The sequence below is a fragment of the Heloderma suspectum genome, chromosome 4, assembly GCF_057233095.1.
Source record: "Heloderma suspectum isolate Gila_16-S chromosome 4, 16-S_ref, whole genome shotgun sequence".
Classification (NCBI taxonomy): Eukaryota; Metazoa; Chordata; class Lepidosauria; order Squamata; family Helodermatidae; genus Heloderma; species Heloderma suspectum.
This window is the reverse complement of record NC_139461.1, coordinates 167,259,603-167,273,773: the sequence shown is the minus strand read 5'-3', so window position 1 is coordinate 167,273,773 and position 14,171 is coordinate 167,259,603. Positions and strand designations below refer to the sequence as shown.

At 42.3% G+C, this 14,171-nt stretch overlaps 1 protein-coding gene across 5 annotated transcripts in view; it reads right to left on the bottom strand.

Annotated features, from left to right (window-relative positions):
- RABGAP1L (RAB GTPase activating protein 1 like) overlaps positions 1-13,178 on the bottom strand; it is a 280,035-nt gene extending 266,857 nt beyond the window's left edge. For 2 of the 5 annotated variants that reach the window (XM_084851202.1, XM_084851207.1), the window contains exon 1: positions 12,984-13,178. The gene's annotated coding sequence lies outside the window, so the exon portion shown is untranslated. Of the gene's footprint in view, positions 1-12,620; positions 12,962-12,983 lie in introns of those variants that run through there. The other 3 variants (XM_084851206.1, XM_084851205.1, XM_084851204.1) reach the window with 3 other exon arrangements.
- Between the last annotated feature and the right edge of the window lie 993 nt (positions 13,179-14,171).

Here is a 14,171-nt window from a genome sequence, read left to right as displayed (position 1 = left end):
TTTAAGCATATGTTTTGACAATGTCCAATAGTTGCCTCTTTCTGGGAGGAGGTCATTATATGGATACATTTTGTACTGGAACACTCCTTAATATTTACTGATGTACAAGCTCTTTTTAATTATCTACCTTCTTCCCGGAAATTAACGCATACTCAGCACAAATGGATTCTCTGCACCCTTCTGACAGTCCAAAAAGATTGATATTATGACATTGGAAGGATAAACGCTCACCTCCTATAACGCAATGGATTGAAGTCCTTACAATGCTTTCAACATCTGAATGGATAGTGTATAGACACCACCTGCAAATGGATGCTTATTTGGATATTTGGTCTGCTTTTCTTGAAGTTTATTATAGTTCTTAGGAACCTGTACATTTCATACGTATGCACTGAAATTGATATATTCAAATCTATTTAGCGACAATTCTTTTTTCTTTTCTTTGTTCAAATTTTAAAATAAAAATAAATTTGAAATAGATTCATCCAAGAGAATTCTGGATTAAAATATGAAATTCCAAGACCCAATACAACTCACCTCAGTCTCTTGGTACAAGAGTAATTAAGCTTGTCTTATCTTTGAGGCTTCCCACATGGGAAACAGAAGTGCCAGACAATTAGTAATTGATTACTGTCTTATTGGTATTCTTTATTGATAAGAAAGGAATCCAGACAAGAGGTGCCAGGTTTTGCACTTGCGGCACCAGAAAGTCAGTGCCCATATTAGATTTATGGTGACATCACCCTCGCAGAATCGTTAAAAGAGCATAAGAGAACAGGAATTTGATCAGACAAGGGAAATACTCAGATCGTAAATACAAGAGATGTGTTTGGAGAACACATATTCACAAGACAGGATGGCGTCAAAGAAATAATTATTGTGTCACAAACACATTTGTAACATGTTGTGAGATTCTAGAATGCTTTTATATGTATGTTATAGTGATTTATCTCAATAAGAAGTGATATTATTTAGATTAAGGGCACAATCCCATGGCCGCTAGACAGTGGCTAGACGGCCGTAGGATTGGTCAGTTCCCAGAGAACCACCTACCCACCCCTCCCCCACTGCTTCATAGGCTGCGCAGATCGTCCCCTTGCTCCGCGCTCATAAGAACAGCACAGAGCAGGGCAAAAGGGGGCATTCCCAGGGGCGGGGTGTGCAGAAGTTTCAGTACAACACTTCCTATGTGTCATCTGGCCACCCCACCTCACACTCCGATGTCCTGTGGCTAGACAGCTGAAATCGGCCGTCTAGCCACAAATGCAGGGTGGCTGGAATGCAGAGGAGATGATCCCCTTCACGATCCTCTTGCCGTGCAATGGATAGGCGGTCGCCTCTGAGTTCGGAGGTGGCCGCCTATCCCCATAGGGTTGCTCCCTGAAGAACTGAAATGGGAATGCAGCTTAATGGGACATAAATAAATGAATTAAAAACTATCTAAACATATTTAATAGCTTCCAAAAAAGTATATAAAGGAGATTCTGAACATGCAACAGTGGGAGCTATCCTTTAGTTAAACCCAACTTGTTGCCTATAAACCATCTTGGTAAACTTGAAACAAACAATTATTATTGCTCTGCTTAAGCCTTGACTTAAGTGGATGTTGAATGCATCATGTGTTTGTATCTATATGTGTATACGCTTTGTATTTAGTATTGTTATGCTGATATTTTCTAGTAAAGAAACAAAAGACAAATCTTGTTCTGAGAGAGTGATTTCTGGAAATAGACAACTCTAGATGACCTATATCTAGGGTGAAGAATTTAATTTGTCTCTAAGATGGCATCCGGGAGGGTGAACTAGGCTGTGGACATGCATAGATGCCACAGGTATACCTGTAGATGTCCTACAGGTATAAGCAATAAACATCTTGTTGGTGTAACATCATGATCACTGAAAACACAGCAGTTTCTTGCTGCAGCTATTAGAACATCACAAGTTTAAGTCATTTTGAATTTGATTCTATTACACTGTATTAATAATCTTATTAATAATTTAATAATGTTGTTCTATTAAGGGAATGTACAGTGCCTTGCATAAGGACTCACCCCCTTTGACTTTTCCATATTTTGTTGTGTTACAACCTGGAATTAAACTGGAATTTAATTAGGATTTATTGTCACTGATCTACACAAAATAGTCCATAATGTCAAAGTGGGGGGGGGGGGGGATCACATATTTTACAAAATTATTTACAAATACAAAACTGAGAAGACTGGATTGCATAGGTATTCACCCCCTTTGTTGTGACACACTCCTAACCAACTCTGGTGCAACCAACTGCCTTCAGACATCACATAATTAGCTGAATGGAGTCCACATGTGTACATTTCAAGTGTCTCAGGATGTCAGATTAAATACACCTGTTTCTAGAAGGCCCCAGAGTTTGTGGGAGAGCATATCTAAACAAACAGCATCATGAAGACCAAGGAGATATCAAAACAAATCTGGGATAAAGTTCTGGAGAAGCACCAATCAGGGTTGGGTTATAAAAAAAAAAAATCCCAAACTATGAACATCCTGCAGAGCACCGTTAAATCCATTATTACAAAATGGAAAGAATATGGCACAACCGCAACCATGCCTAGAGAAGGCCATCCAATAAAACTCAATGCGTGGGTAAGGAGGGCATTAGTCAGAGAAGCAACCAAGAGGCCAATGGTAACTCTGAAGGAACAGGAGAGATCCACAGCTGAGATGGTAGAAACCGTCCATGGGACAACTACCACCCGGACGCTCCATCAAGTTGGGCTTTATGGAAGAGGGGCGAGAAGAAAGCCATTGCTGAAAAACACTCATGTCAAATCGCAATTGGGTTTTGTAAAAAGGAATGTGAGAGACACAGCAAACATGTGGGAAAAGTTTTTCTGGTCTGATGAGACCAAAACTGAACTTTCTGGCCTTACCACAAAAGGCTGTGCGTGGTGCAAAGCCAACAGTGCTCATCGCCCTGAGAACACCATCCCCTCGGTGAAGCATGGTGGTTGGAGCATCATGTTGTGGGGATGCTTTTCATCAGCAGGGACTGGGAAACTGGTCAGGATAGAGGGGAAGATGGATGGAGCCAAATACAGAGCAATTCTAGAGGAAAACCTGTTTCAGTCTGCAAGGGGCCTGGGGTGGAGGTTTACCTTCCAGCAGGACAATGACCCTAAACACACAGCCAAAGTTACACTGGAGTGGTTTAAAAACAAGAAACTTAATGTCTTAGAATGGCCCAGTCAAAGCCCAGACCTCAATCCGATTAAGAATCTGTGGCAAGACTTGAACATTGCTGTTCACCTTTGTTCACCAAAGGTCCCCATCCAACCTGACAGGGCTTGAGAAATTTTGCCAAGAAGAATGGGCAAAGATTGCAGGATCCAGATGTGCAAAGTTGGTGGAGACTTACTCCGAAAGACTCACAGCTGTAATTGCTGCCAAAGGTGCTTCTACCAAGTATTGACTCAGGGGGATGAATACTTATATAACCAACAAATGCCGGTTTGTTTTTGTTTAATTAACTTCTGTGCCACAATAAAAACATTTTGCGCCTTCAGAGTGTTAACTATGTTAAGTATGTTGTGTAAATCAAAAGGTAAAAATGCCAGCTAAATCCATTTCAATTCCAGACTGAAACACAACAAAATGTGGAAAAGTCAAAGGGAGGGGCGCGAATCCTTATGCAAGGCATTGTATATGCTTTAATTTTGTCTCATCTTTTGGTGCCTGAAATTTTTGCTTTCATGATCAATGCACTGGAAATAAAGAACTATTACCATAAGTAAGCAAACAGCATTTTGAACTGTGCCAGGAAACAAACTGGTTCCCTTAAGCACTGGTGAAACGGCTCAGTTTCACTTGTCCCAGTTAACTGCCTACTGAACGACTGAACAACAACAACAAACTGTATTTTGAGCCAGCTGAAATGTGCAAACACTTGTTATAGGCAGCCTCACACATAATGCACTCAAATAGACTAATCTGATCATTATCAAGACATGGATAACTGTGGCAACATCATATTGCTGCAGGAAGGCATACCAATAAAGTTTCAGGCCTAAAACCAAATCAGAAGCCAGATTAAAATGAATCCAGATAATCCATTTTATCCAAGCCTGTCCACAATTGAGCATAAGTTTCCAGATTGCTCAACTGGCCAGGTTTTACTTGGATTCTAGCCATGACACCCACTGCTCACTTACACCATTAGCTGACCAGGATTCCCAGCTTTCATTAAAAAAAAAAAAAAAGGCAAACCCTAGTCTCTAGCCCTTGTAGAACCAAAGATATGAGACAAAATGTCCAGGAACTATTCTGACCAATTGTTTTATGGGTTGTTACCACCTTTCTGTGTTTTTGCCAATGAGTGAAGTCACAGTTATGATTGACTTTTAGGGGAGCAGTACTAGCTATAATTTTTTTTTTTTAAGTATCCAGTGATCCAGCCATGACTAGCTCACTTTGAATCCTTTTTTTCCCTTCTCTTCCCTCTTGGAGATGATATTGCTCTTCATATAAACAATTGAAAAACACAGAATTTTGGGTAGCTGTGCCTGGGTAGCAGCATATGCACCCCAAAACAAAAGGTAGCAGAAAAGACAGGAGTTCATGCTCCTTCTAGCTCATGCTCTTTCTAACTCAGGTCTTCTTTCATTCATTCATTCATTTTATCCTGAGTTTGTAAACATTTTAAATCACCCTGCCAATACAAATGAAGTCCACAACAATTGGGCTGCACTGTGTCTGAAAGAGTGTGGGTTACATCAGCCATGCCATGCTGTTACATTCATATTGCCAGGAGTGTAAGGAGCAAAGAGAGTATAGTGTATGATAAGCCAGTAGTATAGGCCAGCAATTAGGCCACCAGATTTGGGGAAATGGAATATGGCAACCTCAGTTGAGCAGTTGCCACCACCTAAAGCACCTTGCCCCCCTTCCCCAAGGAAGTTCACAACCAGCAACTAGTTGGCACAATCATCTGGAGAGCTTCAAGAGGGCTTCTCCAAAGAGTTTCGGGAGTGGCCTTAATCACCTCTTTCAAGGCAGTCAAGACCACTCCCTCTCTCAATAAGATATGAACATTAGAACATAAGAAGACTCACGCTGGATCAGACCAAGGGTCCATCTAGACCAGCATTCTGTTCACACAGTGGCCAAACAGCTGTCGACCAGGAACCCACAGGCAGGAAACAAGTGCAACAGCACCCTCCTGCCCATGTTCCCCAGCAACTTGTGTACATAGGCATACTGCCTCTGGTACTGCAGGCAGCATCAGGACTAGTAGCCATTGATAGCCTTCTCCTCCAGGAATCTGTCCCTTTTGAAGCCACCCAAATTGGTGGCAATCACTACATCTTGTAGTAGCGAATTCCATAGTTTGACTAGGTGCTGTGTGAAGAAGTACTTCCTTTTATCTGTCCTGAATCTCCCACCAATCAGCTTGGGATAACCTTGGGTTCTAGTATTATGAGAGACGGAGAAAAATGTCTCCCTATCCGTATTCTACACACCATGCATAATTCTGTACACTTCTATCATGTCTCCCCTTACCCTCCTTTTTTCTGAGCTAAACAACCTTCATAGGGGAGATGCTCCAGCCCCTTGATCATTTTAGTTACCACTTTCTGCACTTTTTCCAGCTCTACAATATCCTTTTTAGGTGTGATGATCAGAACTGCACACATTATTCTAAGTGTGGTCACACCATAGATTTATATAAAGGCAGTATGATGTTGGCAGTTTTATTCTCAATTCCTTTTCTAATTATGCCTAACATGGAGTTTGCCTTCTTTACAGTGGCCGCACACTGGGCTGATGTTTTCATCAAGTTGTCCACCACAACCCCAAGATCTCTTTCTTGGTCGGTCACTGCTACCTCAGATTCTATCAGGTTATGTTTGAAGTTGGGATATTTTTGTCCCAACGTGCATCACTTTACACTTGCCTACACTGAACCTCACTTGCCATTTGGAAGCCCGTTCTCCCAGTTCGGATCCTTTTGGAGCTCCTCACAATCCCTTTTTGTTTTAACCACCCTAAATAATTTGGTGTCATCAGCAAACTAGGCCACTTCACTGCTCACTCCTAATTCCAGATCATTTATGAACAAGTTGAAAACCATTGGTCTTAATACAGATCTCTGTGGGACCCCGCTATCCACATCCCTCCACTGGGAGAATTTACCATTTATTCCTACTCTCTGCTTTCTGTTCTTTAATCAGTTACTGATTCATAAGAGGACCTCTCCTCCTATTCCATGACTATGTTTCTCAAGAGTCTTTGGTGAGGGACTTTAACAAAAGCCTTTTGGAAGTCCAAGTAGAGAATGTCTACCAGATCACCCGTCTACCTATCTACTGATACTCTCAAAGAACAGTAAAAGGTTCATGACGCAGGACTCACCTTTGCAGACGCTGCGCTGATTCTTTTTCAGCAAGGCTTGTCCTTCTATATGCTTACTAATTTTACCTTTAATAATGCTTTCAACCAATTTACCTGGAACAGATGTTAAGCTAACCAGCCTGCAATTTCCTGGATCCCCCTGGATCCTTTTTTGAAAACTGGTGTTACATTGGCCATCTTCCAGTCCTCTGGTACAGAGGCTGATCTTAGGGACATGCTGCATGTTTTGGTTAGAAGATCAGCAATTTCATATTTGAGAATTCTAGGATGGATACAATCTGGGCCCAGTGATCTATTTGCTTTCAATTTATCAATAAGGTTGAGAACTTCATCTTTTGCCACCACTATTTTCCTCCGTTCCTCAGACTCCCTTCCTGAAGACATCAGTTCGGGCACAGGTATCCGTCCTATATCGCCTGCAGTGAAGACCAATGAGAAAAATTCATTCAGCTTCTCTGCAATTCCCTTGTCCTCCTTTAGTACTCCTATAGCTCCACTGTCATCCAACAGTCCAATTGCCTTCCTAGCTCGTTTCCCATTTCTGATATAAATACTTTTTTTTATCATTGGCCTTGATATTGTTAGCAATATGCTCTTCAAAATGCTTTTTCGCATCTCTTATTGTCTGCTTGCATTGCCTTTGTGCAAGCTTGTGCTACCTTTTGTTTTCCTCACTTGGGCAAGACTTCAGTTTTTTGAAGGAAGCTCTCTTTTCTCTGGTAGCATCCTTTACACTGCTCATTAACCATGCTGGCGACCTCTTGGACTTGATGCTACTTTTCCTAACCTGTGGCATACATTTTAGCTGAGCTTCTATTATTGTGGTTTTGAGTAACCTCCAAGCATTTTGAAGGGATTTAGCCATCTTGACTCCCCCTTTCAATTTCCAAATGCAACTGTGTTGGACTTCCTGGGCAATTTCCCACAGAAATATATATTAAATCTGATAGCACTGTGGTCACTTTTTCCAGTTGGTTCAACAACATTAAGATCTTGTACTAAGTCCTGGGCGACACCATTTAGGATTAAATCCAGGGTCACCTCTCCTCTGGTTGGTTCCATGACCAACTGTTCTAGGGCACAGTCATTTAGGGCATCAAGAAATTTAACCTCTTTGTCATGACAGGAATATGCATTTATCCAGTCAACGTGGGGGTAACTGAAGTCACCTGTTATTACAATACTTCCTTGTTTGGAGGCCTTCATGATTTCGTTTTCCACCTCAAGGTCACCCTGACCATTCTGTCCTGAGGGACAACAGCACGTTCCAAGCACTAAATTAGTTTTGGAGCCTTGTATTATCTCCCACAGGTATGCTGTGGAAGAGTCTATCCCTTTCAGGTGTTCTAGTCTGCTTGACTCCATGCCCTCTGTGACATACAGAGCAACACCTTCCATAGTATGCCTTTCCCTATCCTTCCTGAAGAGTTTACGTCCAGAGAGGACTGTATCCCACTGGTTCTCCCGTTCTACCAGGTTTCTGTAATACCCACTATATCCAGTTTCTCCTTTAAAACCAAGCATTCCAACTCTCCCATTTTGACTCAGAGGCTTCTACCATTTGCATAGAAACACCTATACACAGTGTCCCTCCCCAGATGTCTCTGGTGTGTACATCTTTTGCTATGGCACTTTGACCTCTTTGATTGGCTATCATGTTCTACCATGTACTAATGGCCTATGCCCAAATGTAGAACAGGAGGAAAATCTAAAACGTTTGTCTTCATCCCCTTGGGATGATTTAACCCGAACTGGATGCTTCCCAACTCCCTCCTTAAGGAACTCCACCATGCCCCCTCTTTAATGAGCTTGTGCCACACATTGAAAACGTGGTTGTTCAGGCAGGCATTTGGGGTGGGTTAGGGTATTTTTAGAAATACGATGTTTTAATGTGGAATTTTATTGTTTTAAACTGTTTGTATTGTCGTACATCGCCCAGAGTGGCTGGGTGGCTGGCCAGATGGGCAATTAAGAAATTTAATTAATAAAGTCAGCTTCCCCCCCAGGATTTAGTTTAAAAGCTGCTCTGCCACCTTATGTTTAGTGCCAGCAATCTGGTTCCATTTTGGTTCAAGTGGAACCCATCCCTCTTGTACAGGCCCAGCTTGTCCCAAAATGTTCCCCAGTGCTTAACAAATCTGAACCCCTCCTCCCTGCACCACTGCCTCATCCACACATTGAGACTCCTCAGCTTCGTCTGTCTAGCTAGCCCTGCGCCTGGAACAGGTAGTATTTCAGAGAACACCACCCTGGTGGTCCTGGATTTCAACCTCCTACCCAGCTAAATTTGGCTTCCAGGACTTCCTGACTACATTTCCCCACACCGTTGGTACCAACATGGACCACAACCACTGACTCCACCACGGCACTATCTACTAGGCTATCTAGATGGCGCATGATATCCACAACCATCAGGCAGGCAATTCACCAGGCGGTCTGCACATCTATCACAAACCCAACTGTTTATCTGTCTAATGATCGAATCTCCCACTACCCATATGGATCACCTTTTGGACCCAATAAGACAAGAAAGATTAAAGTCAGGCATACAGGTAGTCACCCACACACCTCAGAACAAATTATTAACATCCTCAGGTTGCAACAACTGAAACTTGTCCAAGTATATCTAATTACACAGATTCCTAGAACCATTCTGTACTTGTACTGTATAAGTAACATGGATCAAGCTTGCACACGGGGCATTTTTTCATAAAATGTTTTGCAAAAAAGTCACACTGGGTCATTGAAAGTACAGATACCTTGAGCAGTGAGATGCAGAAGACCCCTCACCACCCAAAACAGCTCTGCAAGACATCAGTGCATAGATGCAAGTGGGGCAAAGACAGTGGTTCTTTTCTCTACCCATGGTGATGGTCTACAATTTTTGGCTAGCCTTGCTGTAGTTACCAGCACCCACCCCACCTCTCCTGGCAAGCCCCCTATTCCCCTCACCCGGCAGCCCCAACCTGCCTTTCCTCAGAAGCATGCCTTCCTCATCAGGGAGCATGCCAAATTGTATATTTATTCTGCATAGTGTAATATGAGTTCTACGTGACACAGAATTTGTATTTCTACTGCATAAGAATATTAAAAGAGAGCTTTGGCTATGGGGCCTGTATAGAAATGTAATAAATAAAAATAAATAAATAATTATCACGGATACTGCATATCTTTGTAACATAATGCAGCATACACTCACCTCAGGCAGATAAGTTTTAGGAAATAAGCTTATGAAAATAAATACTGGTGATATCGTTGCTGAAGCAATTTTTCATAACCGATTATGGGGCAGATTATGGGGCATAACCGAAAATTATAAAATCAAATGATGTGTCACTTTTCAATTTGACATGAGTACGTCTTCGGATGGTTGTTTTTTAATTTTAAGTTTGTTTTTAATGTTCTACTATGTGAATAATCTCGTCAACTTTGAAACACATGTCCCTGAGACAAAGGTCAGATTTATAGCATGTCTCTACATTAGGTAGATTTTTTTTTCAAAGTTCAAATTAATTTGGATTTCTTTCCTTTTCCATACTGAAACTGATCTGCATCTGTTAGTTACGTTTTGAGGAGGGGAGGAGCAGCTATCATTAGACATTGGGGGGATAAGAAACAAGCTAAATTGTGGTGTATTCAAAGAGGCAAGATAATTCATACAAAGCTTTTGAAGGCACCTTATATAGATGAGGGAGGGGTGATCACTATTACACATCTCAAAGGTTATTCAGAGAAACATGCTGCTACAGATTAGGAAGATGACAGCACATCTTGAACTTCATACTCACAGTATGTTCTGCTGCCTCATTCTTTGTCACTAATAACTGATCCCTAGTTATTATGAATTACACGCTTGCTACACATTTTAAAACCTTTTTAAATAAACATTTATACAAGGCATTAATTTTTATACTAAGTTAAATTCTATAAGCAGGTAACATTGAACAAACACAGATAGCAAGCCCCCAAATCACAACACATATCAAGTGATGCTTAACACTGTTTTTAAGCATTTTAACGCTGTGTGTTAATACTAAAACCTGGTTTTAGAAATATGCCAAACAAAAAATGTTAGTTCTTAGTAATAATGAAGTTTTACCGCAAGTTTTATGTGGACGGTTATGATACTTTTCTAATATTTTGAGTTTAAAACATACCTTTTCTGACACCACACACATTTCTGGTTGTGGGGTATTTTACCACCCCAGGATACATTGGAAAATGTCTTGGGGTAGTAAAATGTCCACCCAAACACATTTGTGTATATTTGTCTGTCTAATGATCGAATCTCCCACTACCCATATGGATCACCTTTTGGACCATATGACTGGACTACTGGTCACCTAGCCCAGTACCATGCATTCTGACTCACAGTTGCTCTTCAAGATCTTAGGCAAGGGTCTTTCCAAATTCTGCTACCAGAGATCCTTTTGGCTGGAGATAGCAAGAACTGGATTTTGGACCTTCTGCATTGAAAGCATGTTTTCTACCATTGACTTAGCACCCCTGCCACAATACAGCCTGAACATCCATTAATACATGTCCACTTTCTTCCAACATTTTACAGTTAGTTTGTCACACCTCAAAATGCCATCTCAATCCCAGTGCATTCTGATGCAAGATATAGGTAGTGAGAAAAATGAACATAGGTCATCCTAAACACAACATAAACAATTCAACAGGACTACTCATGTGCTTAGTATTGCAGCCTTAAGTATTGCAAGATCCTGCTGAAATTATCGAGCAAATATAAGCATAATGTTTCTGAAGAACCAAGGCTTTTTCAGTGCATGCTAGTTTCATGTGCCTTATATATGGGTACCTTTCTTGAGACAGGAAGCAACTTTGCTGAGAGGTTTTGAAATGCAGCTTTTTAAAACCCAGAATTTGGTATCACTTCAAAAAAGAAAACTACACCTAATAAAGAAGGTTTTCTGCACACTACCTTGCAACACAATTAAACAAAAAACTCAAATACTTTGACTGTCTCTCCACCTAGTTTAGAAGTAATTCACAAATGCTTTTTGTTTCGACAGAAAGCCCACATCCTCATCCAACACGCATTAAAAAAATATACACAAATGTGTTTGGGTGGGCATTTTACTACCCCAAGACATTTTCCAATGTATCCTGGGGTGGTAAAATACCCCACAACCAGAAATGTGTGTGGTGTCAGAAAAGGTATGTTTTAAACTCAAAATATTAGAAAAGTATCATATCTGTCCACATAAAACTTGCGGTAAAACTTCGTTATTACTAAGAACTAACATTTTTTGTTGTTTGGGTATATTTCTAACCCCATAAGAAATCTGTCTCTGGTAAAGTAAATGTCCCCAATGAAATCCCATTGTTTATGCCAGCTTACTGACACCCAGTATACATAAGCCTGCTTCTCTAGACCAGTTTTCTTTGGAAAAAGCCATGGGGACATTTTATAACCCCAAAATATTGCTTGATTCCAGAAGCATAAAGACACCCCAATAGCAAAATCAATAGATTCTGGGGTTACTTTATGCCCCACAAGAAAACTGTAAGTGGCTGAAATTTAGGGATATTATGCAGGTGATAGAAGACATGGAAGACAATGTCATGGGAGAACTATGGTGTACGTCAATTTCTGTGTAAATTCGACAATGTAAAGTGCATTTGTGCAATCTTTGAAACATCGGCAAGTAAAGGCCTATCAAAGTCTGAAGCATGGAAAGTACATTTCTCTCATCAGTTTCAAGGCTAAAGTGCATGTCAAAACTCACAATACAGCAAATTTGACACACGTTGCTTACTTTATTAACCCTTAATTCGTTTTGGAACATTTCTACCTACAAGTGAAGAATTTTACAGAGCTAAAAAAACAGCAACAACTTAACATCTTAAGAAGTTAATTCATTTACCATGCCCTTATTTCTTTAACGAGAACATCTCTAACAAACATCAACTGCTTTCTACAGGTTAAAAACAAGCCTGTACAACAACGTCCCTCCTCTCATCCACATATACACCCTACGTAACTAAAGTATCAAGCAATTTTATCTTAATAGCATATATATTCCGCTAACGCCAACATGCCTCGATTCTTATTTGGTTTGTTTATGAAAAAGACTGCAGGGAGGCGAGCATCACCAGCTGCCAGGCTCCAGGACAAACCCTGGCAAAAAGTAAGCATGCCAGTGGTCTCCCTTCTTTTTTAAAGCTATAGGATACACACAGAGGAAGCCACGGAAGTGCATACATACCAACGCACACTTCTATTTTCCTCCGGTCTCCTCCCCTTCAGTAGATGCAAACAGCGGCTACAACCCCAAACACGGGGCGGCGGCGAGGGGTGGTTTATACCGAAAGCACTGGAACTACGGCTGGTCTGAAGCACTGTTCCTGCTGCCCGCCCTTCCCGGTGGGGTGGGAGAAGCCGAGGGAGGGGCAGAGGAAGCCCCGCCAAACTGGGATGACCCAAGTGTGGGTTGGTTCTAGCCTAAGGCAACTAAAGGTCAACACTATCGAAGTCCCATCCACACGCTTCTCCCCCCGCCCCAGCGCCCTCACAAGACAGCGCCCCCGGCGGAGGAGCAAGGCTCGTGCCCCCCCCCCCCCCGTCTTACCAACAGCTTCTAAATCCCTCAGGGGATGGGGAAGGGGCGAGCGCAGGGACGACGTCGGCAGCCCGCCTGTTCCCTCCTCACTTCTCTCCCTGCTGAAGGGGACGGTGGAGATGACGACGACAGTGATTCTGCTCTAGCTAGAGGGAGGGGAAGGAGAAGGCACGCAGCGGGGGGGGGGGAGAACAGGGCCCGCACAACGACGGCGACAAGCGCGCAGGCGCACGAATGCCCTAAAAAGGGCGCGACCGACATTCCAACGGCAACTGTGGCTGACGAGCCGCGCGGAGAGGCGGGGGGGGGGAGGGGTATAAGAGCTGTAGTGCCCGTGAAAGCGCTCACAAGTAACGCGCAAAATAGAGAAAAGGAGGCCGCAAAGGCGCTCCGGTTTGCTCCCTCTTCCTGTCCACACCACCGCCATGTTCAGCTTCCGCCCCCGCTGCCGCGGAGGGACTGAAGCGGGATTGTCCCTCTCGCCTTTTTCCGTGTCCAGTCATCCACAGGGCAAAGGACGGGCGGGCCCCAGAACCTCTCTGAGGACCCCGTCAGCATCCTGCGCTACAGTGAATTAAACTGATTTTATTTGTATTTATTTATTACATTTATATCCCGCCTTTTTTCCTCCAAAGCAACCCAAGGCAGTGTATATCAACCTTTTCTTCATTCTATCCTCACAACCACAACCCTGTGAGGTAGGTTGGGCTGAGAGTCTGGCCCAAAGTCACCTAGTGAGCTTACATGGCTGAGTGGGGACTAGAATCCGGATCTCCCAACTCCCAGTCCAGCACTCCAGCCACTGCAGCACACTGATCCAAACAACTGCTTGTATTGTATCATCAAACCTAGATGTCAGAGGGGATGTGAGCTACTTTATCAGAGATTAACTCTGTAAGAAAAATTATATTACCCTATATTAAGTACAGTACAAGTGTGTATGCTGAGACTTCATTTAAATTACAGCCCCAAGGCTCCTTCACACACAAGTTACCCTGGAAAATCCCATTCACGTGCCGTTTATGAAAGATAATGCAAGGTATGAGCGTCTACTTGGTCTGGTGAACATTAGCTGGCCAATAACTTGTCAGTTAGGACATACTGTGCAAAATAACATCTTCCATGATTCTCTTCACACAAGACCATGAAATACAGTTTTATTTTTCTGCACCAGTGCGTACACTTGGCATAAGAAAA